Consider the following 23954-nt stretch of genomic DNA (forward strand, 5'->3'; position numbering starts at 1 on the left):
GATTGTAGACCTACACAAGGCTGGAATGGGCTACAAGACCATCGCCAAGCAGCTTGGTGAGAGGGTGACAACAGTTGATGCGATGCAACGGAAGAAACACAAAATAACTGTCAATCTCTCTCAGTCTGGGGCTCCATGCAAGATCTCACCTCGTGGAATTTCAATCATCATGAGAATGGTGAGAAATCAGCCCAGAACTACATGGGAGAATCTTGTCAATGATCTCAAGGCAGCTGGGACCATAGTCACCAAGAAAACAATTGGTAACACACTACACTGTGAAGGACTGAAATTCTGCAGCACCCGCAAGGTCCCCATCTTCAAGTAAACACATGTACAGGCCCATCTGAAGTTTGCTAATGAACATCTGAATGATTCAGAAGAGAACTGGGTGAAAGTGTTGTGCTCAGATGAGACCAAAATCCAGGTCTTTGGCATCAACTCAACTCGCCGTGTTTGGAGGAGGAGGAATGCTGCCTATGACCCCAAGAACACCATCTCCACCGTCATACATGGAGGTGGAAACATTATGTTTTGGGAGGACAGGACAACTTCACTGCATCTAAGGGACAATGGACGGGGCCATGTACCATCAGATCTTGGGTGAGAACCTTCTTGCCTCAGCCAGGGCATTGAAAATGGTGGATGGGTATTCCAGCAATGACAATGACCCAAAACACACGGCCAAGGCAACAGAGGAGTGGCTCAAGAAGAAGCACATTAAGGCCCTGGAGTGGCCTAGCCAGTCTCCAGACCTTAAAGGGGTTGTAAAGGTTCATGTTTTTTTTCACCTATCAGTGACCGCCCCTCCCCCTTTTTTACTTACTTGAACCCTCAAACTTGTCGTCTCTCTGCCTGGGGTTCCTGGCTGTTGATTGGATAGATTGATAGCAGCACAGCCATTGGCTCCTGCTGCTGTCAATCAAATCTAATGATGTGGGGGGGCGAGTCCTGTACTAGGCCTCTATGGATGCCGAAGGCTGGACTTGGGAGCGCGCTCCCGAGACCAGCATTCGGGTAACCCCCCCGGTAGAGAGCTTCTCCAAGGGGGTTATCTGATGTGGGGAGGAGCCGACATAGCCGCTGAGGGGCCCCAGAAGACGAGGTTGGGGGCCACTCTGTGCAAAACGAAGGGGGATAGGCCTGCCTCATTGCATACAAATTGAAACTCTTAAAGGTTGACCTCATGTTATATGGTTTCGGTAAATCTAAAGACAAAAATCAGTGGACAGTGGAGGTAAGTATGATATGTATGTTATTAAAAAAAAAATTAACTTTAGTGTCACTATAGCCATATGCTGATCAGCCGCCGCAGTTGCACTGCGGTAGAATGGCGCGGCTGAAACGACGTTATGTAACGTGGCTTCGCCCTGTGGCCACTAGGGGGCGTGCGCGCCACCGGAGGCGTGGGCGCCCCCCGAGCCGATGCGAGTGCCCGGCGGTATCGATTACCGCTGGGCTCCCGCGATCACCGCTGAGGGACCGAGAGCTGGGATCTGTGTGTGTAAACACACAGTTTCGGGTTCTCTAAAGGGGAGAAGTGACAGATTGTCTGTTCATACAGAGTATGAACAGCGATCTGTTATCTTCCCTGCACTGTCCCCTCCCCCCTTCAGTTAGAACACAAACTAGGACACACATTAACCCCTTCCCTGCCCCCTAGTGGTTAATCCCTTCACTGCCAGTGATATTTTTATAGTAATCAATGCATTTTTAATCACACTGATCGCTGTATTAATGCCAATGATCCCAAAAATATGTAAAAATTGCCCCACGTGTCCGCCATAATCTCGCAGTCACAAAAAAAATTGCAGATCGCCGCCATTACTAGTAAAAAAAAAAAAAAAAATTAATAATAAAAATGCCATAAATTTATCCCCTAGTTTGTAGACGCTATAACTTTTGCGCAAACCAATCAATATACGCTTATTGCGATATATATATATATATATATATATATATATATATATATATATATATATATATATATATATATATATATATATATATATATATATATATATATATATATATATATATATATATATATATATATATATTTTTATAATTTTTTTTTTTTACCAAAAATATGTAGAAGAATTAGGGCTGGGAGATTTTCTTTAAAAAAAAAAAATCTTCGATTCTCTTAAAAAAAACTCGATTCACGATTCGAATCGAGTTTTTTTTTTTTTTGGAAACCGCGCCAGTCCCGAGGCGCTGCGGGCATGAGCTTTTAGGCGAGGCCGCGGCTACGGCCTGGTCCGCGGCTACGGCCAGACGCCCCGGAGTCGCGGACTAGGCCGAAGCCGCGGCCTCACCTAAAAACTCCTTGCCCGCAGCTCTTCAGGCCCGGTGCGGTGTCCGCGCCGGTTCGGAGTCGCTGTGGGCATGAGTTTTTAGGCGAGGCCGCGGCTTCGGCCTAGTCCGCGGCGTCCGGCTGAAGCCGCGGCCTCGCCTAAAAACTCATGCCCGCAGCGCCTCGGGACCGGCGCGGTGAAAAAAAAAAAATCTAAAAAGATCGATTTGCTTAAATTTTGAATCGATTTGACCTCTCAACTCGATTCAAGATTTAAATCGATTTTTTTTTCCCAGCCCTAAGAAGAATACATATTGGCCTAAACTGAGTAAAAAATAATGCGTTTTTTTTTTTTCAAAATTGACGCTTTTTTTTGTTTATAGGTGTCCTTTTATGAAACTGAGATCAGCAGCGATCCGGAGTCTCACCGCTGATCTCAGCTCATAACCAGTTTATGAAACTGAGATAATCAGCGGAGAACATGTTCTCCGCTGATTATCTCAGCACAGTGAGAATTTGTAACTGACTTCACAGAAACGGCCAGTTTATGAAGGTGCGATCTCAGCACCTCACTGGCGATCTGTGGCAGAATTCTCACTTTCTGATTCACCATTTCAGAAGTGGAGAATCAGAGTGAGAAGCCTGAAACTGGTGAAATTTATAGTGTGTGTGTGTGTGTGTGTGTGTGTGTGTATATATATAGATATAGATATATATAGATATATATAGATATATCTATCTATCTATCTATCTATCTATCTATCTATCGATATATGTATATATATTTTTTTAGATGTTCACGTCTCTGGCTGGGTTCACACTTGTGCGATGCGTGAACCAGCGTGATTCCTGTGCGGGTTTTCACATCGCACCTACATTGACATCTGCGCACCACTGCGGGTGTCAATGTAAAGTTAATGACACCCCCAGATCATTTCACAGATCGCAGTGCGAACTATGTAATGGTGCAGGAATCGGATCGCATGGGTGTTCACACCCATGCGATCCGATTCCAGTGTGGACCAAATAAAGGGTCCCGTATCATTTTGGTGCAAATGCAATATGATTTAGGGCCAGTTCCCACTGCTGCGGTGTCCGAGATCGGATGTGATTCGCACCGCACTGCAGTGCAAAATCACATCCGATCTCTGTGCAATGCGATTTCAGCCATACAGATAGTATTGCTAAATTTGCATTGCCCTCGGACCAAACTCTTACAGGACCCTTTTTCTGGTCCACAGCAGAATCGGATCGCATGGGTGTTCACACCCATGCGATTCGATTACTGTCCGAGTTTGCAGATCACACTGCGATATGCGAACTGATTTGGGGGTGTTAACTTTTAGGCCCAGTTCACACTTGTGCGATGCCGGACATCGCACAGGCATCGCATGTTATTCGCAGCACACTGCCATTCACATTACATGCAATGTCTGTGCTTTGCGATATCAGCTGTACAGATAGTATGGCTGATATCGCACTGCATTCGGTGCAAACACGCACAGGACCCTTTTTTCTGTTCGGACCAGAATCGGATCGCATGTCCGGACTGTCAGTTCGCAGTGCGATATGCAAGCTGAACTGGGGGTGTCCTTAACAATGTATTGACACTCCCCAGCGATTCGCAGTGTTCTCGCATTGCACCAGTTTATCAATTTTTATGTTTATCAATTATGAAATATATTTTATTTTAATTTATTAATAAATATTTATACTTGTATACTTTATTAAAATTATTTTTTTAATGATTATAAATGTATTTTGCATTTATATGAATGGTGTATAGCTGCATTACATATGTGCATTACATTCATTTACTATACACCATTCACATTTAAATAGGGACATGTATGATCTTTAAATATTGATAAAAACAATGTTTTTTTTATAATTAGGTTAATGTATATTGTGTAGGGGGAATTTAACTTTATTATTTTATTAATATGTTGGGGAATAATGTGTGCTGATTTGTGTTACACTTTGTATTTTATGGTTCCTCATACTGTAATCCCGCTATATCACGTGAGATTACAGTGAGAGGAGCCGTTCTCAGGAGTTCCCGGCGTTTGTAGATCGCTCCTCAACTCAACATGAGAAGCGATCTACACACTTTCATAAACAGGCACTCAGAAGAGAGCGATCTCCTCTGAGAATGCCTGAGAACTGAATTGCGGTATTTTACCGCACTTTCATAAAAGGACACCATAGTGCAAAAAACAAAAACTGCAGAAGTGATCAAATACCACCAAAAGAAAGCTCTATTTGTGGGAAAAAAAGGACTTCAATTTTGTTTGGGTGCAGCATCGCACGACTGCGCAATTGTCAGTTAAAGCGACGCAGTGCCGAATCCCAAAAAGTGCTCTGGTCAGGAAGGGGGTAAAATCTTCCGGGGCTGAAGCGGTTAATGACGTTGTAAAACTGCGGAAAACAAAAAAAAAAAACCACAAAAAAGGCTCCCACGGTCAACATCTTTCACCGGAGTTACTTCCGGGTTCGCGGGCTCCGGCGCTGAGATTGTATTTTTCTGGATATTTTTGGTTGTTCTTCTGCCTCTCACTGATAAAATAAACCGACCATTAAATTTATAGACTGATCATTTCTTTGTCAGTGGGCAAATATATAAAATCACCAGGGGATCAAATACTTTTTGTCCCTAATTGTAGATCTAATAGTGACCATACACAAAACGATTTTTATATACAATTGAATCTTCAATACAATCTGATTGTACACTCTCCTTTTAGATCCACCATCCTTCCTGTTTGGATACAAATTGAATAGATTGTTCACATGTGTCTTCTATTACATAGGCCTCATACACACTATTAGATTTTCTGTAGATTTTTGTCTTCAGATTTACCAAAAACATATAATAGGAGGTCAAATCTTAAGAGTTTCAATTTGTACGCAATCAGGCAGGCCCTTCCACTACATGGTTTTGGTAAATCTGAAGACAAATCTCTACAGAAAATCTAATAGTGTGTATGAGGCCTTAAGCCTCGTACACACGATCGGATTGTTGGCCAACAAAGCGCCAGACTTTTGTCCGAAGGGCGTGTGCCGGGATCTTGTCTTACATACTAACGGCACACAATTGTCGGCCAACAAACACGAACGTAGTGGCGTACTACGTGGAATTTCAGCTCTTGGGCGCCACCCTTTGGGCACCTTCTGCTAATGTCGTGTTTGGTGAGCATTGATCCTGAGCAATGCGTGTTTGTACTTTGGACTTTTGTGTGACGGACTTGTGTACACGTGATACGAAAACCTGACAACAGACCGCTGTCCGCCGAAAATTGACTAGTCTGCCATCCAACATTTGTCGGCGGAAAGTTGGACAACACTTGTCTGATGGAGCGTACGAAGGGTCGGATTTTAGGCCAACGGTCTGTCTTCACACAATCCCCTGCCGAAAAATCCGATCGTGTGTACGAGGCAGTGATTGTGTAATTAGTTTGTATAGTGTATGGCCATCTTCAATGCCCAATCAGAAAAAGGATCGCAAAATCTAAAAGATCATTTTTCTGCACCATACACGTAAAGATCATATCAAATTCTCTAATATCCTGTGGTCGGATTTTGCGTCTCTACAAATCAGAATGATCTCAATCAAAATTGTTCAGGTTTGCTCAGAATTGATCGAACGCACAATGTATTTTCAATAGTCCTCAGATCTGATCCAATGAGCCGACTCGTACCATCATTTTGTTACATGTATGCCCACCATCAAGGAGATCGTATGATCAGATTGTAGAGCGCATGCTTTAGAGCCTATTTATACTTCCATTCAGGATCATTTTGACTATAAAATCGATTAATGGCGCAGTGCGTGTCTTTTCGACAATTCACAGATCCAGTCGAATGATTTAACTTTGTGGTCGATCGTTTGCCTTGTGTGGACCACCATTCAGGAGACTGCTGTGCGCTGCATTTCTGATACAAGGGGTGAGGCACGGCAGGTTGGGTCAGCAGCCTAGTCATCTCAATGGTCAGCTTAATGCAGAGCGCGTTAATGTGTCACGTGATGCGCGTCATGTCACGCTTTCCCATGCGTTGTATTAAGGCGACCCGTTCAGAACGCCAACGCGCCCTTTCCTGCCTAAAATGGCACGCAGTTCTTTTATCTGTAACACATCTCACAGGACCTCGTGGGCCGTCATGAGCAACGGTGTCCAACCGGTCTGAGACGGCCTAGAAAGAGCACCTGTCACCTGTCAACGGGGGGTGTCACGTGAGGTACAGGCATTGTAGGGGACTAAACCTTTTCAAAGCATGTACATATCAATCAAGAGGGGGAAAACGTCTGAAACGCGTTAATTGTTGATAAAATGAGCAGCATAGAAAATTCCAACGCGTTTTGGGGGCCAACAACATTCCCCCTTCGTCAGGGCTCAGTAATAATATCAACCAACCAGCGGCGGTCAGTCCATAAGGCCTGCCGCCCCCCTCCTAATCTCCATGCGCCGGCCCCTAATTTCCATGCGGGGTGTCGGACCTTTGGATTTCTATGAGGTTTTTTTTTTTTCAAGCACATGATTAGAACCTGAGGCTCTAATTGGCTTCAAAAAGGTTGTGACCTTAGCAAATGTTGATTCACTATTGTCTTCCAGCTTCTCCTCCCGGCCAATCAGGACAGGAAGCAGGTTCCTAAGACTGGATTGGTCGGGAGGAGAAGGGGCCGGATTGGTCGGGAGGAGAAGCCGGGGAAGCCTCCTGTAACCTTGTTTGCTGCCCCCCCCCCCCAAAAGAATGGAGCACCAGTCACCACTGCTAGCGGCGGCCTGTCCATTAGGGGCACATGGGCACCACCCCCCCATCCATACATCTGGCCCCCTTATTTACATACATGGCGCCGGACGCATGGATTCTAATGGGGGGGGGGGTTTGAAGCACGTGATTAGAGCCAGAGGCTCTAATAGGCTTCAAAAAAAGGGGTGGGCTCGGGGCGCAGAGCACTGTGCCCCCGATCCCACATATTTTGTGACAATAGAGAATGAATATTCACTATTGCCGCACTGATTTTCCTCTCGGACTTCCTTGAGACCCATCACCTGGTTGGCTGCAAGAACAGGCGATCCTATTGGACACCTAGTAGGAGCCACACGACGGAAGAAGGGAAGAGGAGAAAGGAGCCGCTGCTCATAGGAGTCTGCAACCCACCCGCCACCTAGATGGGGTAAGTGTGCTGCCGACCGACCAACTGGGGGGGGGGGATGTGGTTATTTGCCCCCCACCCCCACCCAAAAAGAACCCACCAGCTGCCACTGCTTTCTGCCAACATGTTTTGGAGCCAATAACATTCCCCCATTCATCAGGGGCACAGTCATATTTATCAATGGTCACCAGGAAGTTGGTGTAAGATCAGTCTTATGCTTACTGTTGGAATGCGTTTAAGCTTACTGCCAACGTGTTTCGGGGCCAACAACATTTCCCCTTCATCAGGGCACCGTCTTACGGGGTTTTGCAGAGATGTGTGACTTCCAGGACTTTTCCATCTGGGACTTAGGGCAGTTTTGCACTGCCGCACTGTGCTTTGGCCGTAGCGCAGCGTACCCGCGGTTATTTTGTGGGTTATCCATGGTTTCTCATTAACTTCTATTAGACTGGGCGTTTTTGGTGCCTTTTCTGCAAGCACACCAAAAGTCTTGCATGCTGCATCTTTGGTGTGCTTTCAGAAAATACTCCATAAATGCCCAATCTAATGGAAGTCTATGGGAAACTGTGTGTAACCTGCATGAAAACCGCAAGTACACCGCGCTGCACCTGTCAGCTCAGTCGCCTATTTCTATCACCCCCTTTTCCGTCCGTATGAAAGAAGCCTTAGGCCCCATTCACATATCGCAATTTGGGATCTCTTCAATTCTGTCTGCAAACCCAAAATCACAGCAGCATGCGTGACGCGCTTTTAGGTGCCACCATTCTTTAATGATTCTGACGCGATTACGGCAAAACGCAAGTTTTAAAAAGCGCGCAGTACGCTTGTCACCACACAAAGGAGCGTGAGCTTCTTTTAACCACTTCCAGACCGCCCACCGTGAATTTATCTCGCTACGGGATTTTCCTCAACGGTGGGCGGTCCGCTTTCAGATAATAGTGATCTCTGTGGCAGATTCGGCGCAAGATCACTTTTATCGGCGGCCGGAGAGGTGCCCACCCCCCCCTCCCGCAGCGTCCCGGTCGTCTCCACCGCTTACCAGATCCGTCGGTAGCGGCAGAGTGAGGGAATGATGGCCCCCACTCGACTCTATCCTATTGGATGATGGCAGAGACGTCAAACATCACTTCCGCCCAATGGCCTTAAAGGGACAATTTTTTTTATTGGAAAAAAAAAAAAAATTATATATATATATATATATATATATATATATATATATATATATATATATATATATATATATATATATATATATATATAATTTTTTTTTTTTTTTTTTTTTTTTTTTTTAATTGCTTTTAAGTGTAAATATGAGATCTGAGGTCTTTTTGACCCCAGATCTCACATTAAAGAGGTCCTGTCATGCTTTTTTTTCTATTACAAGGGATGTTTACATCCCTTGTAATAGAAATAAAAGTGATCCAATTTTTTTTTATAAAGAAACAGTGTAAAAATAAAAGAAATAAAAAGTAAAATAAATCATTTTTTTTTTTTAAAGCGCCCATGAGGTGTCACCGCGATCGTTAGAGCGAGAGCAATAATTCTATCGCTAGACCTCCTCCGTAACTCATAACTGGTAACCTGTAGAAATTTTTAAACGTCGCCTATGGAGATTTTTAAGTGTCAAAGTTTGTCGCCATTCCACGAGCGGGCGCAATTTTTAAGCGTGACGTGTTGGGTATCAATTTACTCGGCGTAACATTATCTTTCACAATATAAAAAAAAAAAAAAATTGGGTTAACTTTACCGTTTTCTTATTTTTTAATTTCAAAAAGTGTATTTTTTCCCAAAAAATTGCATTTGTAAGACCGCTGCGCAAATACAATGTGACAGTGTTGCAACGACCGCCATTTTATTCTCTAGGGTTTCTGAAAAGAAAAATATAATATTTGGGGGTTCTAAGTAATTTTTTTTGCAAAAAAAAAAAAAAAGATTTCAACTTGTAAACACCAAGTGTAAAAAAATAGGCCTGGTCCTTAAGTGGTTAAGGTGACAAACATTCATAGGGCAGCTCATAAAGAGAATGGTCTGCCCTATGTGTGACATGCGTTATCACGTGCAGATCGCTCATCCAAAATTGTGAGCGGGAACGCTTGTTCCTGCTACGTGAAAGTGTGTATGCAGCATTACAATGAGAAATTCTTCCTTTCTTTCCCTTTTTTTTATTTTTTTTTTTATTTTTAGGAAAATGCTCAAATTATATAAAGTATGTATGGCCCTTTTCTGATGTCAAGGGGCACACTTGAGGCCCCCTATTTTTTTTTAAGTTGCAAAACTGCAAAATGGCAATAGAAGTGGCAGGTTATATGGACTGTCCCAACCCTGAAATTGTCACTTCTGGTGGACAGCTTGGCCCGCATGTAACGGGGGAAGAAATATAGAAATAAAATATTCACATACTGAAGACTTTTAATAATGTTTTCTCTAATAGATAGAATGTAGACGATCGTCCTGGGATTTCATTATCAGTTATCAGTGTTGTTGAATACCATCCCTCCAGAAGTGTCTCCTCCACATCTTCTCACAACGTTTTCCCTGGAGAGTCACGGCTATTTATGAACACACAGGAGGCACCTCTGTCATAAAATGTCAGCTCTGTGGCCCTTGATATCACCAAAGGGCCACACATAATGTAATTCAGTGAATATAATGCTACAGAGAGCTGTCGGAGACTGAAAACGGTCCCAGTTTCTGATCCAGAGCTGGCAGGATGGGCTCTGCTCTAGAAACCACTATGACAGCCAATGTTCTGTAAATCTATTCTGCCTCCCAGATTTATCCTGAAAAACAAAAACTGATAGTATAGCATTACCCATCCTTAGATATAGTGTCTGCATTAGTTTCCTCTTTCAGACTTTTTTTCCTTTATTTTCACCTGGCAGTCCTGCCATTAACACATTTCCTGTCCTATGGTTACAATTGTCCTGAGCAGTGAACAAGGGTAGGGAATGTGTTAGGACTACATAACACTCCCCTCTCTTCTCCATATCTCCAAAACGGGGGGGGGGTTGTAGTCCACTAAGAAAGCAGGGTACAATGCTAGCTGATAACAGTCCATATTATGAGCTCAGATTTGGAAAGATTGAGTTTTAGGAAGTGGTATGACGTCTGTGCTGATATGTCAGTAATTTAGTAATGCACGAGGAGCAGTGAAATAGATATGGGCATCATCAGAATAGAGATAGAATTGGAAGCCGTAGGAGGTTATCAACTGACCAATGGAGGAGGTGTAGATAGCGAACAGAAGAGACCTGAGGACAGATCCTTGGCGGACCTCTATGGTAAGAGGAAGAGAAGAAAAGGAGGTAGGTAATCGAAGGGGCTTGATGACAGAACCTTGGGGGACCCCTATGGAAAAAGAAAAGAGAGAAGGAGGTAGAGAATAAGTGTCCCAAGGACAGAACCTTGGGAGGGGGGGGGGGGGGGGGTTGTGAAAAGGAGAGAAGGAGGTAAAGAATAGAAACGGCCCAAGAACAGAACCTTGGGGTTCTTCTATGGAAAGAGGAAGACTCAGAGGAGATGAGGTAGAGAATAGAAGAGGCTCAGGGACAGAACCTTGGGGGACCCCTATGGAAAGAGGAAGAGGAGAGGAGGTAGGGAATAGAGGGGGCTCAAAGACAGAACCTTGGGGATTCCCTGAGAAATAAGTAAGCGGAGACAAAGATATAGAGAATAGAAGAGGCCTGAGAACAGAGCCTTGGGGGTTGCTTAGGGAAAGATGAAGAGGAGAGGATATAGAGACTAGAAGGGGCCCAAGAACAGAACCTTGGACAACCCCTATGGAAAGAGGAAGAGGAGAGAAAGAGGTAGAGAACCTTGGGGGACCCTTATGGAAAGAAGAGGAGGGGACAAAGATATAGAGAATAGAAGGGGCCTGAGAACAGAACCTTGTAGGTAGGGAATAGAAGGAGCTCAAGGAGAGAACCTTGGGGATTCCCTAAGAAAAGAGTAAGAGGAGACAAAGATATAGAGAATAGAAGGGGACCATGAACAGAACCTTGGGGGTTGCCTAGGGGAAGAGGAGAGGAGATAGAGAATAGAAGGGGCCCAAGGACAGAACTTTGGGGAACCCCTATGGAAAGAGGAAGAAGAGAGAAGGAGGTAGGGAATAGAAAGGGCTCAAGGACAGATCCTTGGGGATCCCCTAAGGAAAGATTAAGAGGAGAGAAAGAGGTAGAGAAAAGAAGGGACCCAGAGGACAGAACCTTGGGGGTTGCCTAGGGAAAGAGAAAGAGGAGAGAAGGAGATAGGCAATAGAAGGAGCCTGAGGATAGAACCTTGGGGAACCCCTATGGAAAGAGGAGGTAGAGAGTAGAAGGGGCTCAAGGACAGAACCTTGGGGGACCCCTATGGGAAGAGGAAAAGAAGAGGAGGAAGTAGAGAATAGAAGGGGCCAGAGGACAGAACCTTGAGGAGACCCCTATGGAAAGAGGAGACAGAGAATAGAAGGGGCTTGAAGACAGAACCTTGGGGATCCCCTAAGGAAAGAGGAGGAGGAGAGAAAAAGGTAGAGAATAGAAGGGGTCGAAGTAAGAACCTAGAGGTTGTCTAGGGAAAGAGGAAGAGGAGGTAGAGAATAGAAGGGGCCCAATGACAAAGCTTTGGGGGGCCCCTATGGGAAGAGGAGAGAAGGAGGTAGGGAATAAAAAGGGGTTCGAGGACAGAACCTTGGGGCAACCCTTTGATAAGAGGAAGATGAGAGGAAGATGTGGAGACACTGAAGGTGTGCTAAGATAGGTAGGATGAGGACCAGGAAAAAAATAGAGTCTGTAATTTTTGAGAAGGACTGGGTGGTCAAGTGTATCAAAGGCAGCAGAAAAGTCTATGGGTACGGAGTAGTGGACATTGGTTTTAGCAGATAGTAATATGTTGGTAAGTTTTAGTAGGACGGTTTCTGTGAAGTGTAGGTGGAAGTCAGACTGTAAGTGGTGGAGAAGGTTGTTATCAGTGCGGTGGTGGCTCAGATGTTTGTAGACTAGATGTTCTAAGAGTTCAGAGGTTAAAGGGAGAAAGGCCTGGGTTGTTCAGACTAGTTGGGTGCAGTGAGGTCTTTTTAAGTATAGGTGTTACCAGTGTATGTTGTGGTAGTGGTGGGGGTGTCAGTAGAGAGGAAGAGTTTGAAGATGAGAACTGGAGAATGTAGAACAGAAGAAGAGGATGAGCAAAGGAGATGTGAGAAATGGTGTCCAGAGGGAAACAGTGGGATCGGAGTCTGAGGAAAGTTTGGTAACCTCCTCTGTAATAACAGCAACAAAGTATTGCATATAACGGTAGACATGACACGTTATGTGGGGGAGATTTTTGGACAATAGGGATCTCATCACAAATTGTATCAATCTTGGTTTTTGAAGTGATTGTCAATCTTATGGGCAGAGAGTGAAATAGTGGGTGGAGGAGGTAGTGGATGGAGACCCTGGACGATACGCAAAAAATGTGGGACCATCAACTCACTACTGTATATACACGCTGCACCATCCCATAGATGTGCATAACAGGTACAGCGTCCCTGAAGTGCAGGCTCACCAATTGGGGTGCGGTCTTCGTGACTTACAAGTCAGGTAAAAATAACACAGGGGGAAGAAGAGAGAGGGCCTCTGGGATCATGAGATGGTCCTTGGCGGGGTACTTACCTGGCTGAGGTACATCGATTACATATTTATGGTGCGGTTGGGTGACAAAGAACAACTTTATGAGTTCCTCTCTGCTCTAAATGATAACGAGCGAAACATCAGATTAACCCACACGGTAGACCAGAGAACAATCTCCTTTCTTGATTTACAAATCTCAATAGTTGGTAATAAAATAACTACTTCCACTTTCAGAAAGCCCACTGCAGCGAATACGCTTTTACAGGCCTCTAGCCATCACCCTGACCTGATGACGGGAATCCCTGTGGGTCCGTTCCTGCGGCTTCGGTGCGGCTCTCGTTCTGGGACGATGTCATATGACGGCGTCCCAGAACGGGCGCTCTAGCGCACCTGCGGGGGCGTGCAGCGTGGCGATTTCGACCTTACCGCGTCCTAGAAACCCTGATCTTTGCAAAGAGCCGCGGTTCTTTAACCATGTGATCAGCTGTGTCCAATCACAGCCGGTCACATGTAAACACGGAGATGCCGGTAATCGGCGCTCCTCGCCTCACACTGACAGAGTGTGTGGCGAAGAGAGCCGATCAGCGCCATCTCCTCAAAGAGGACATCTAGGTATGTAAACAGGGCACTGATCATCAGTGCCCTGATTACAATAAAGCCCCCACCAGTGCCAGCAATGAGTGCCCACAAATGCCAGCAATCAGTGCCCATTAGTGATGCCAGTCAGTGCTGCCCATCAATGCCGCCCCCTGAAGTGCCACCCATCAGTGCTGCCTATCAGTGCAGCATATTCATGCCTCCTCATCAGTGCCCATAAGTGCAGCATATTCATGCCTTCTCATCAGTGCCACCTAATCAGTGCCGCCTCATCAGTGCCCATCAGTGCCGCTTCATCGGCGCACATCAGTGGAGAAAAATTACTAATTTACAAAATTTACTGACAGAAACTAAGAAAAACTTTTTTTTTTTTCAAAATTTTCATCCTGTTTTTTTTCTTTTTAGGAAGTGATGAAAAAAAAAAGCTCTATTTGTGTGAAGAAAATGATAAAAATGTCACGAGGTTACACTGTAGCATGACCGCTCAATTGTCACCCAAAGTGTGAGAGCGCTGAAAGCTGAAAAATGGCCTGGGCAGGAAGGGGGTGAAAGTCTCCGGTATCGAGGTGGATAATGAGCGTTGTCACACTAGGATGAGCAGTGTGTTAAGACTGCAAAATATTTCCCTCTCAGTTATTGGGATAAGAAGAGGGGTGGTGTTTTGTAATCCCATCACACTTCCTGTCCTATAGTGACAATGCTGTTCCTTCTTGGATCCAGTACAATGAGTTTTGTTTACCAGGACAGGCAGTGTCGGTAAGTCTGCTGAACATTTTCCCCCTCTGATATTGGGATGAGAAGAGGGGGAGGTGTTCTGTAATCCCTACACACTTGTCACCGTGGGACAGGAGTGTTCCACCGCAGATACACTACAATGGGCGCTGTCACCCTAGGACAGGAAGTATGTTACTGGCAGGATTAACTGATGAAAACAAAGTATTAAAAAACAAAACAAAAAACGATTTCACTCTTCTCTTCGATGTAGCAGGATGGACTTGGGATCGGTTTGCTGTGTTTCTTTGTTTATTTCGACTTTGGAAAATTTTCGATAAATTCAGTTTAAGCATAAAAAAAATAAAATAAAAACACTAATAAAGAACTAACTAATGCAACCACCACATCTAAGGACTGGTAACCTGCAATATATTATGTTCTTGGGTTTGAATATGCATATGTCCACCCTTTAATGCTCCATTCACACCTGATCGCGGGGGCGGAATCGCGGACTTCTAATGGTACCCCAATCACACCACGTTTGTCACACTACGATCGCGGCAAATCGCCACGCGTGACACTGTCGCCCAAAAAGAAGCTTGTGTTCCTTTTTGAGCGTCAATTTACCACGCGACAATCACGGCGCAATTGGGGTGCCATCAAGAGGGGGCAAACCTGATTTCTGTTCATGAGGAGGTAAGTAAAACCTTGGACAGAGGGGTGGCTGTGGACGTGGTATACTTGGATTTTGCAAAAGCATTTGACACGGTTCAAGTACTCAGGTAAGTGTATTGCAACAACTTGACAAATCAAAAATAACGTGATCAATCCCCAAATAAAGAGGATAACCGGTGGAAAAATATATATAAAAAAAGTCAGGTGAAGTGAATATGGATAAAACACTCCTTTTGTGCAGATAAAAAACACCAATGATAGTGAACCATACAAAATGCACGCTTACCAGAAGGCAAGCAATATCAAGCCTGTAATCTAGATCGATATCCGGACATCAGACCAGCACCAGCAGCAAATCACTTGATAAAGGTAAGTATAAGCCTGCGAGATCAAGGCTCGGTGGAAGGACCAACGATCCAGGTTACGGGAGGATGAAAAGAAACTCACCATAGTATGAATCCATAAAACAGCGATTTTATTTTAACCTCCCTGGCGGTTTTCCCGAGTGTGGCTCGGGGTTAAAATTCAGGACCATTAGCGGTAACCCCGAGCCACACTTGCATCGCAGGATCCTGGTGCCTCCTTTCTTACCTTGTCCCCGGGATCCTGCGATGTTCCCCGCAGTGTCCGCGGGCTGTGTCCTGTTCCGAAGCCTCTCTGTGCCAGGCTCCGTTCCCTGCGAGCGGCGCGATGCACGGGGGCGGAGCCTGGCGGCAAATTCAAAAAAATGTAAAAAGCATAACACATACAGTACTGTAATCTTACAGATTACAGTACTGTATGAAATCATTTCACATCCCATTTGTCCCCAGTGCTCTGGCCCATGCCCTGCATGCAGTTTTATATTGCATATACTGTTCTTTCTGCCTGGAAACTGGAGATTGTCCATAGCAACCAAAAAGTGTCCCTTTACATCAAAAATGGCTTTAGACCATCTAGAAAACAGCGATATTAAATTATTATTTTTTTTTTTAGAATATTATAATTTATGTTTTTGTGTTTCAAACTTTATCATACCCGGGATATCTACTAGACTCTTGTTTGGACAGATTTAAGTGTGTTATTGTTAAGAATTACAGACCTACAATATAAAACGCCAAATTTCCATGCAAAATAATTGTACCGCTTTCAGCACCTAAAATCCGAAATAATCATACCGCCAGGGAGGTTAAGTAAAAAATATGCACTTACAACACAGTCGAAGGTCAAAAACTCGTAGAAAATGCCGGCCGGCTAGCAGTCACCCGTCCACATACACGCTACACCGCGATGACGTCAGCAAGTCTGCCTCCCGCTATGATGAAACGTACGTCAGGAGGCAAAAAAAAAAAAAAAAAAAATATATATATATATATATATATATATATATATATTTTTTTTTTTTTTCTGATCAATTTATCCTTTTTCACTTCACCGGTACTTGAGGACAGGGTTGAGAACCACGGGTCCAAGGTTATCAGTGGTGTACCCCAAGGTTCAGTGCTGGGACCCTTACAGTTTAATACCTTTATAAATTATATCGGGTCTGGGATTAAAAGTAACATTTCTGTCTTTGCAGATGACACCAAGCTATGCAGTGGAATAACGTCCTTACACGATGTCTCCAATTTACATGCCAACCTCAATGCTCTGTCTAATTGGGTGACTATGTGGCAGATGAGGTTTAATGTTGATAAATGTGAAGTTATGCACTTGGGGGCTAAGAATATGCATTATACATACTAGGGGGAGTACAACTGGGGGAATCAATGGTGGAGAAGGATCTGGGGGTTTTGGTAGATCAATAATAACATGCAATGCCAAGCTATGGTTTCCAAAGCGAGCAAATTCCTTCCTTGTATTAGGAGAGGTATGGACTCCAGAGAGAGAGATATATATTTTTTTCCCCTGTACAAATCATTAGTAAGACCTCATCTGCAACATGCAGTTCAGTTTTGGGCACCAGTTCTCAAAAAGGATATCAGGGAACTGGAGAAAGTGCAGAGAAGGGCAACCAAACTGATAAGAGGCATGGAGGAGCTCAGCTATGAGGAAAGATTAGAGAAACTGAGTTTATTCTCTCTTGATCAACATATGATCAACATGTACAAATACATAAGGGGTTCATATAGTGAACTTACTGTCGAGTTATTCACTTTAAGGTCATCACAGAGGACAAGGAGGCACTCTTTTTGTAGAGGAAAAGAGATTTCATCTCCAAATACGGAAAGGTTTCTTCACAGTAAGAGCTGTGAAAATGTGGTATAGACTCCCTGGTTCTGGTCAGCTCAGTAGATTGCTTTAAGAAAGGCCTGGATTCTTTCCATATGTACATAATATAATTGGACACTAACATTTATAGGTAAAGTTAATCCAGGGAATATCCGATTGGGGGGGAATCAGGAAGGAATTTTTTCCCCTGCAGTAGTAAATTGGATCATGCTTTGCTGGGGTTCTTACCCTTCCTCTGGATCAACTGTGGGTATAGGATTGTGTATAAAGGATTATATTATTATTATTATTTTTTGTTTGAACTAGATGGACTTGTGTCTTTTTTTCAACCTGACTAAGAAGTAATGGCATCACAAACGCGTCCCATGTTTTGTAGCGATTTGAAATCGCAGATGTGAATGGAGCATTACGAAGAGTCATGTCTCTGACATGATTTTGGGATAATCTGATGTTGGATGTCGCTCAGCAGAGTTTATTGCCCGGTCGCTCCCTGTGTCGGGCCGTCCGTCTCCCTCCATATGGAACCTATTGCATTCCAGAACTGTGGCACATGTGGGCTCCATGAAATGCGGAGGGGCGGCAGTGACTCAGCAAGTGTATTAGTAACTATGACCGGGCTGCTCAGCCAATCGGACGTCACGCAGAAGGAGGTGTGCCCCCTCCCCCTCCGATGGGGGCCAGATGGTGTGTTTAGGGCCCGCTTACAAAAAAACAAAACATGTTTACAAATTACCTCGGTCACAAGGCGTTATTGCAGCCATAGACGTCTAAGGGTCAGTTCTTCAGCACTGCATCTAGTGCGATAATATAGAATGTAATATACAATAAACATAATATAAGATATAATATCAGTGAGTTTTATTATAAACCAAAACTGCAACTCCGCCCCAAAACTTTATTACTGGTTAGCGACAACAGAAAATCCACTTTTATAAGTAGATGTGGAATTACCCCTCACAGATCAAAGTAATTTCCCCCCCCGACAATGCATTAGTCTTCTTTTCTCTCCAGAAGGATTTTTATTCAGGTATTATCTAGGGCAGTGATGGCGAACCTTGGCACCCCAGATGTTTTGGAACTACATTTCCCATGATGCTCAACTACACTGCAGAGTGCATGAGCATCATGGGAAATGTAGTTCCAAAACATCTGGGGTGCCAAGGTTCACCATCACTGATCTAGGGTCACCATCTACTTCCAGGATTTAGATAGCAGCTCAGAGATGACACAATCATGTAATCAGCCCCTTTGCAACAGCCTCTCAAATTGTGACTTACCACAAAGTTAAAATGTTGCCCTCTGATCATTCAGATAGAGAGGAGAGAGACTACACACTATACAATTTTCTTTAGATTTATTTTTCCTTTAGATTTATGAAAACCATATAATATGAGGTCAAGCCTAAACACTTTCAGTTTGTATCCAATCAGGCAGGCCCTTGTATGACATAGTTGAAGGTAAATCTAAAGGAAATCTAACAACAAAAGTTGTATAGTGTGTAAGAACATCATCTCTGACTAAAGCCTGAGGACGGCAATTGAATAATAAAAAGGAAGAGCTCACGGGAAAATTATTTCAGAAGTAGAGCCAGCAACCGCCAATTAACAGCTAACCATAAAGCGATCCTGATGTCATGCAGCCATCCTCCCTTTCTACATCATTGGGAGTCATCTGTCTCTTCTTACTTATTTGAGGCATTAAGGTGCAGGAATTGGGGCCAATTTGAGGTGCAAAGGTGTAGGAATTGAGGTAATCTGTGGTGTGAAGGTGCAGGAATGAGGGTGATCTGAGGTGTGAACGTGCAGAAATGAGGGTGATCTGAGATGTGAAGGTGTTGGAATTGGAGTGATCTGAGGTGTGAAGGTGCAGAAATTGGGGTGATCTGAGGTTTGAAGGGTAAGGAATTGGGTTGATCTGGGGTATGAAGGTGAAGGAATTGGAGTGATCTGAGGTATGAAGTTGCGGAATTGGGGTGATCTGAGATGTGAAGGTGTTGGGATTGGAGTGATCTGAGGGGTGAAGGTGCAGGAATTTGAATGATCTGAGGTGTGAAGGTGATTGGGATGATCTAAGATGGGAAGGTGTTGGGATTGGGGTAAGTTGAGGTGCAAAGGTATTGGGATATGGGGGATCTGAGGTGTGAAAGTACAGGAATTGGGGTGATCTGAGGTGTGAAAATACAGGAATTGGGGTGATCTGAGGTGTAAAGGTGCAAGAGTTGGGGTGATCGGAGGTAAGAAGGTGCAGAATTGTGGAGATCTGAGATGCGAAGGTGTTGGGATTGGAGTGATCAGAGGTGTGAAGGTGCAGAAATTAGGATGATCTGCGGTGTGAAGGTGCAGGATTTGGGGTGATCTGAGGTGTAAAGGTGCAGGGATTTTGGGTGATCTGAGGTGTGAAGGTGCAGGATTTGGGGTGATCTGAGGTGTAAAGGTGCAGGGATTTTGGGTGATCTGAGGTGTGAAGGTGCAGGATTTGGGGTGATCTGAGGTGTGAAGGTGTAGGATTTGGGGTGATCTGAGGTGTGGAGGTGTAGGATTTGGGGTGATCTGAGGTGTGAAGGTGCAGGATTTGGGGTGATCTGAGGTGTGGAGGTGCAGGAATCAGGGTGATCTGCGGTGTGAAGGTGCAGGAATCAGGGTGATCTGCGGTGTGAAGGTACAGGATTTGGGGTGATCTGAGGTGTGAAGGTGCAGGATTTGGGGTGATCTGAGGTGTGAAGATGCAGGATTTGGGGTGATCTGGGGTGTGAAGGTGCGTGATTTGGGGTGAGTTGAGGTGTGAAGGTACAAGAATTTTGGGGTGATCTGAGGTGTGAAGTTGCAGGGATTTGGGGTGATCTGAGGTGTGAAGGTACAAGAATTTTGGGGTGATCTGAGGTGTGAAGTTGCAGGGATTTGGGGTGATCTGCGGTGTGAAGGTGCAGGAATCAGGGTGATCTGCGGTGTGAAGGTACAGGATTTGGGGTGATCTGAGGTGTGAAGGTGCAGGATTTGGGGTGATCTGAGGTGTGAAGATGCAGGATTTGGGGTGATCTGGGGTGTGAAGGTGCGTTATTTGGGGTGAGTTGAGGTGTGAAGGTACAAGAATTTTGGGGTGATCTGAGGTGTGAAGTTGCAGGGATTTGGGGTGATCTGAGGTGTGAAGGTACAAGAATTTTGGGGTGATCTGAGGTGTGAAGTTGCAGGGATTTGGGGTGATCTGAGGTGTGAAGGTACAGGACTTTTGGGGTGATCTGAGGTGTGAAGTTGCAGGGATTTGGAGTGATCTGAGATGTGAAGGTAAAGGAATGATGGGGGGGGGGGGGGGATCTGAAGAAGAGCTCTATTATTCTTAGGCATGTCAATTGTTTATGCATTCAATAATCTATTCAAAGCTAAAAAAGAAAAAAAGTCTGCATTTACGATACTAAGAAATATGCCAAAGCCTTCTGGTCAGGTCATAGGCCTGAATAAAAAAAAAAAAACCCCAAAACAAACAAAACCAGTTTCTAAAGCTGGGTGGCCGCTGTTTCTGACCTAAGGTGGTCGCTTTACATCTGTGAGAAGACCAGAATGTCAAGGTCTGTGTTGCAGGCTGAGGTCCTGGATTCGGTGCTCCTCTCCTGCAGTGACGGATGTGAAAGGTTTACTGTAAAGTGATGTAAATATTGTTTTTGAGTCTTTCCAGGAGGGCCCCCGAGCCTGCTTTGTAAAACATATTTTGATGGCGTGACAGTGACACAATGGTTGAGCGATCTTGAAAAACAGAAAACTATCATAACAAGAGACTATCCTGACTGCTGAGAATGTCGGCTGTCCTTAGGCAAGCTCGAGTCCTTGTGCAAACTTCACCTTGTACCTTTCTCATCACAACCCCGGGGCTCTTCCTCAATTACACAGCAACAAGCAAACATACACACACCTAGTGGCAATTTTCCTTTTGAAAAACAATACAGTTAAAACAAGGTCTCCTCCATTTCATATAACCCAGGTTTATTTAAGGATTGAGCAGGTTTTTTACTGTGCTCCTGGGTGAAACTTCACTCTTCCCTTCTCTGCCGGCAGTCTTCTCCTTTATAGGAGTAGGTTAAGGTTAGAGCTATATGGGTAATGTTCATCTCTTGCTAGGTATGGCAATATTTACATAGCTAGGACCAATGTAAATATGCATATACCATACCTGCGGGATCCCTCTAAATTAGGGGTATCCAAACAAGGGGCCAGTTTACTGTCCATCAGTCTCTAGGGTAGTCGGACTCTAGACAGTGGGAGTAGGTAATGCCTCAGGCTTGGTGGTGAGAACAAAATTACATAGCAGCCCTATGGTTAGGTGGAGGAGGAATAGTGCCCCCATCATTGGTGTCAGTGGGAGGAATAGTGCCCCATTGTTGGTGTCAGTGGGAGGAATAGTGTCCCATTGTTGGTTTTAGCGGAAGGAATAGTGTCCAATCATTGGTGTCAGTGGAAGGAATAGTGCCCCATCATTGTTGTCAGTGGGAGGAATAGTGTCCCATTGTTGGTATCAGTGGGAGGAATAGTGTCCCATCGTTGGTCTTAGTGTGAGGAATAGTGTCCCATCGTTGGTCTTAGTGTGAGGAATAGTGTCCCATCATTGGTGTCAGTGGGAAGAATAATACTCCATTGTTGGTATCAGTGGATGGAATAGTGTCCCAAGGGCTGGATAAAGGCAAGCAAAGGGCCACAGTTTGGAGACCATTGCTCTAGAAGCTGGAAATCCCTGTAGAAGACACTACTACTTCAGTGATCTCCACTAGCTGCCAGGTCAGTCAAGTGGAGAGCGTGACGTTATCGCCTCACCTCTCCACCTTGTCCAATCAGAGAACCTTTTACATTCATGGAGAAAATGCACAGCATTTTCTGATGGGAACCCGTGCCAAGCAGCCAACTTCTGTGTTCAGACTGCAGCAGGGCAGCCACTCGCCATGGGAACCGGAAGCAAGTAGAGATCACTGGAGAAGCTGTGTAGTAGCAGTGTCTGGTCCAGTGGTTTCCAGCTTCGGGAAAGATCCCATAGCTATGGTATAATCATAGTTATATTGTTCAAGCGGGACCAACCTAACTATGCAAAAATTGCCATAACTGGAGTCTCCTCTATACTGAACTCTGGGATAAGTAAACATTATCCAATCACACCAGACATGTTCTCAACTCGTATCTTGGTGTACTTTGCAGATGTGTACACAAGGTTGTAATACTTTGGCCTACAGAGTAACTGCTTTGTACCCTCATCTGCACTTCCACTTTCAGACAGGTCACCGCACTGACAGCTGTGTGTATAGGAGGAAGGGGCGATGCTGAATCTGTAGATTTCGTGATGTGCCAGAGAAAACCAGAATTCTGTCATCACAGCAAGTTCCCCAACGGAGACCAAATTGACCCAGGCGCCTGCATTCACTATATCTGTTCTCCCCACTACCCTGCATTCACTATATCTGGTCTCCCCAGGGCCCTGCAGTCACTATATCTGGTCTCCCCAGGACCCTGCAGTCACTATATCTGGTCTCCCCAGGAGCCTGCATTCACTATATCTGGTCTCCCCAGGCCCCTGCGTTCACTGTATCTGGTCTCCCCAGGAGCCGGCATTCACTATATCTGGTCTCCCCAGGCCCCTGCGTTCACTATATCTGGTCTTCCCAGGCCCCTGTGTTCACTATATCTGGTCTCCTCAGGACCCTGTATTCACTATATCTGGTCTCCCCAGAAGCCTGCATTCACTGTATCAGAACTCTGCATTCACTATATCTGGACTCCCACAGTTCACAGAGCATGGAAATGTAATTATTTTAGTAAATAAAAAAAAAAAAAAAAATCCAAATTCCTTTTCTCATGAGCAGTATATAGAAGTCTTGTGACTTCCATAAGTGTCTGGTGAAAGCTCGTTTAGGGAGATTTTTTTATTCTGCTATGACTGTCCTATGAGGCTGCATGACCCCTGGACCGTCAGTCTGGACAGTGCGGATTGGCCCTGTGCTCATCACATGCACTCTCCCAAGAAAAGAAAAAACTCGCTAGCAATACACACCAAACTGAGCATGTGCAGAGTGCCTCCAAAGGCTCTGTACTATCAGGAGACAGATAAGGGACAGTGGAAAAAAGGGAGGATCAGAGAAGACAGGATCAAACGGCCTTTTTACACAGTGCAGAGGATTAACCCAATAGTTTCCACAGTGAGTATAAAAAGTCTACTTTACTGCATATACATACTGATTTTACTGTTGTGGGTTTAGTAACACTTTAAGTGCACACACTGGAGATGTTATCACTGCTTAGATTCCTAGCGTTATTTCCTCAGATGAGATCTGATTGGTCCAGATTAGTGACAACTCCCATTTTTTTGTTTTAAATAAAAGACACACCCCCCCCCCCCCCCGCTATACTTTGTAGAGTTAAAGGAAAAGTCCTCTTATACTGTCTGCACTGTTGATGTTTTTCATGCTCATACAGTACAACCAGAATGTGAACAAATTCTTCCGGGAATGCTTACAGCTAGAAGAAGTACACAATTTTCCCATGAGGTCGGATGGACGTGAGCAATTAGCAGGTGCCACATCCATTAATAGTGGAGCTGCAGAGCACAGTGTCCTAACTGGGTGACATGTTACTGGGATAAAGGTCAGCTCTGGTCTTGGCAGCCATGGTCATGGCGTCACATGTATCTCGCACACTGATATCTAGACGCTATGTCCACCAGTAACTGATGTTATTTAATAACAAGT

General features: G+C 44.6%; 1 protein-coding gene across 1 annotated transcript in view; it reads right to left on the reverse strand.

Moving 5' to 3' along the window:
- C2CD3 (C2 domain containing 3 centriole elongation regulator) overlaps positions 1-23954 on the reverse strand; it is a 191761-nt gene that overhangs the window by 1083 nt on the left and 166724 nt on the right. The window lies entirely within an intron of this gene.

Source organism: Aquarana catesbeiana, linkage group LG02 (genome assembly GCF_042186555.1).
Source record: "Aquarana catesbeiana isolate 2022-GZ linkage group LG02, ASM4218655v1, whole genome shotgun sequence".
Taxonomy (NCBI): domain Eukaryota; kingdom Metazoa; phylum Chordata; class Amphibia; order Anura; family Ranidae; genus Aquarana; species Aquarana catesbeiana.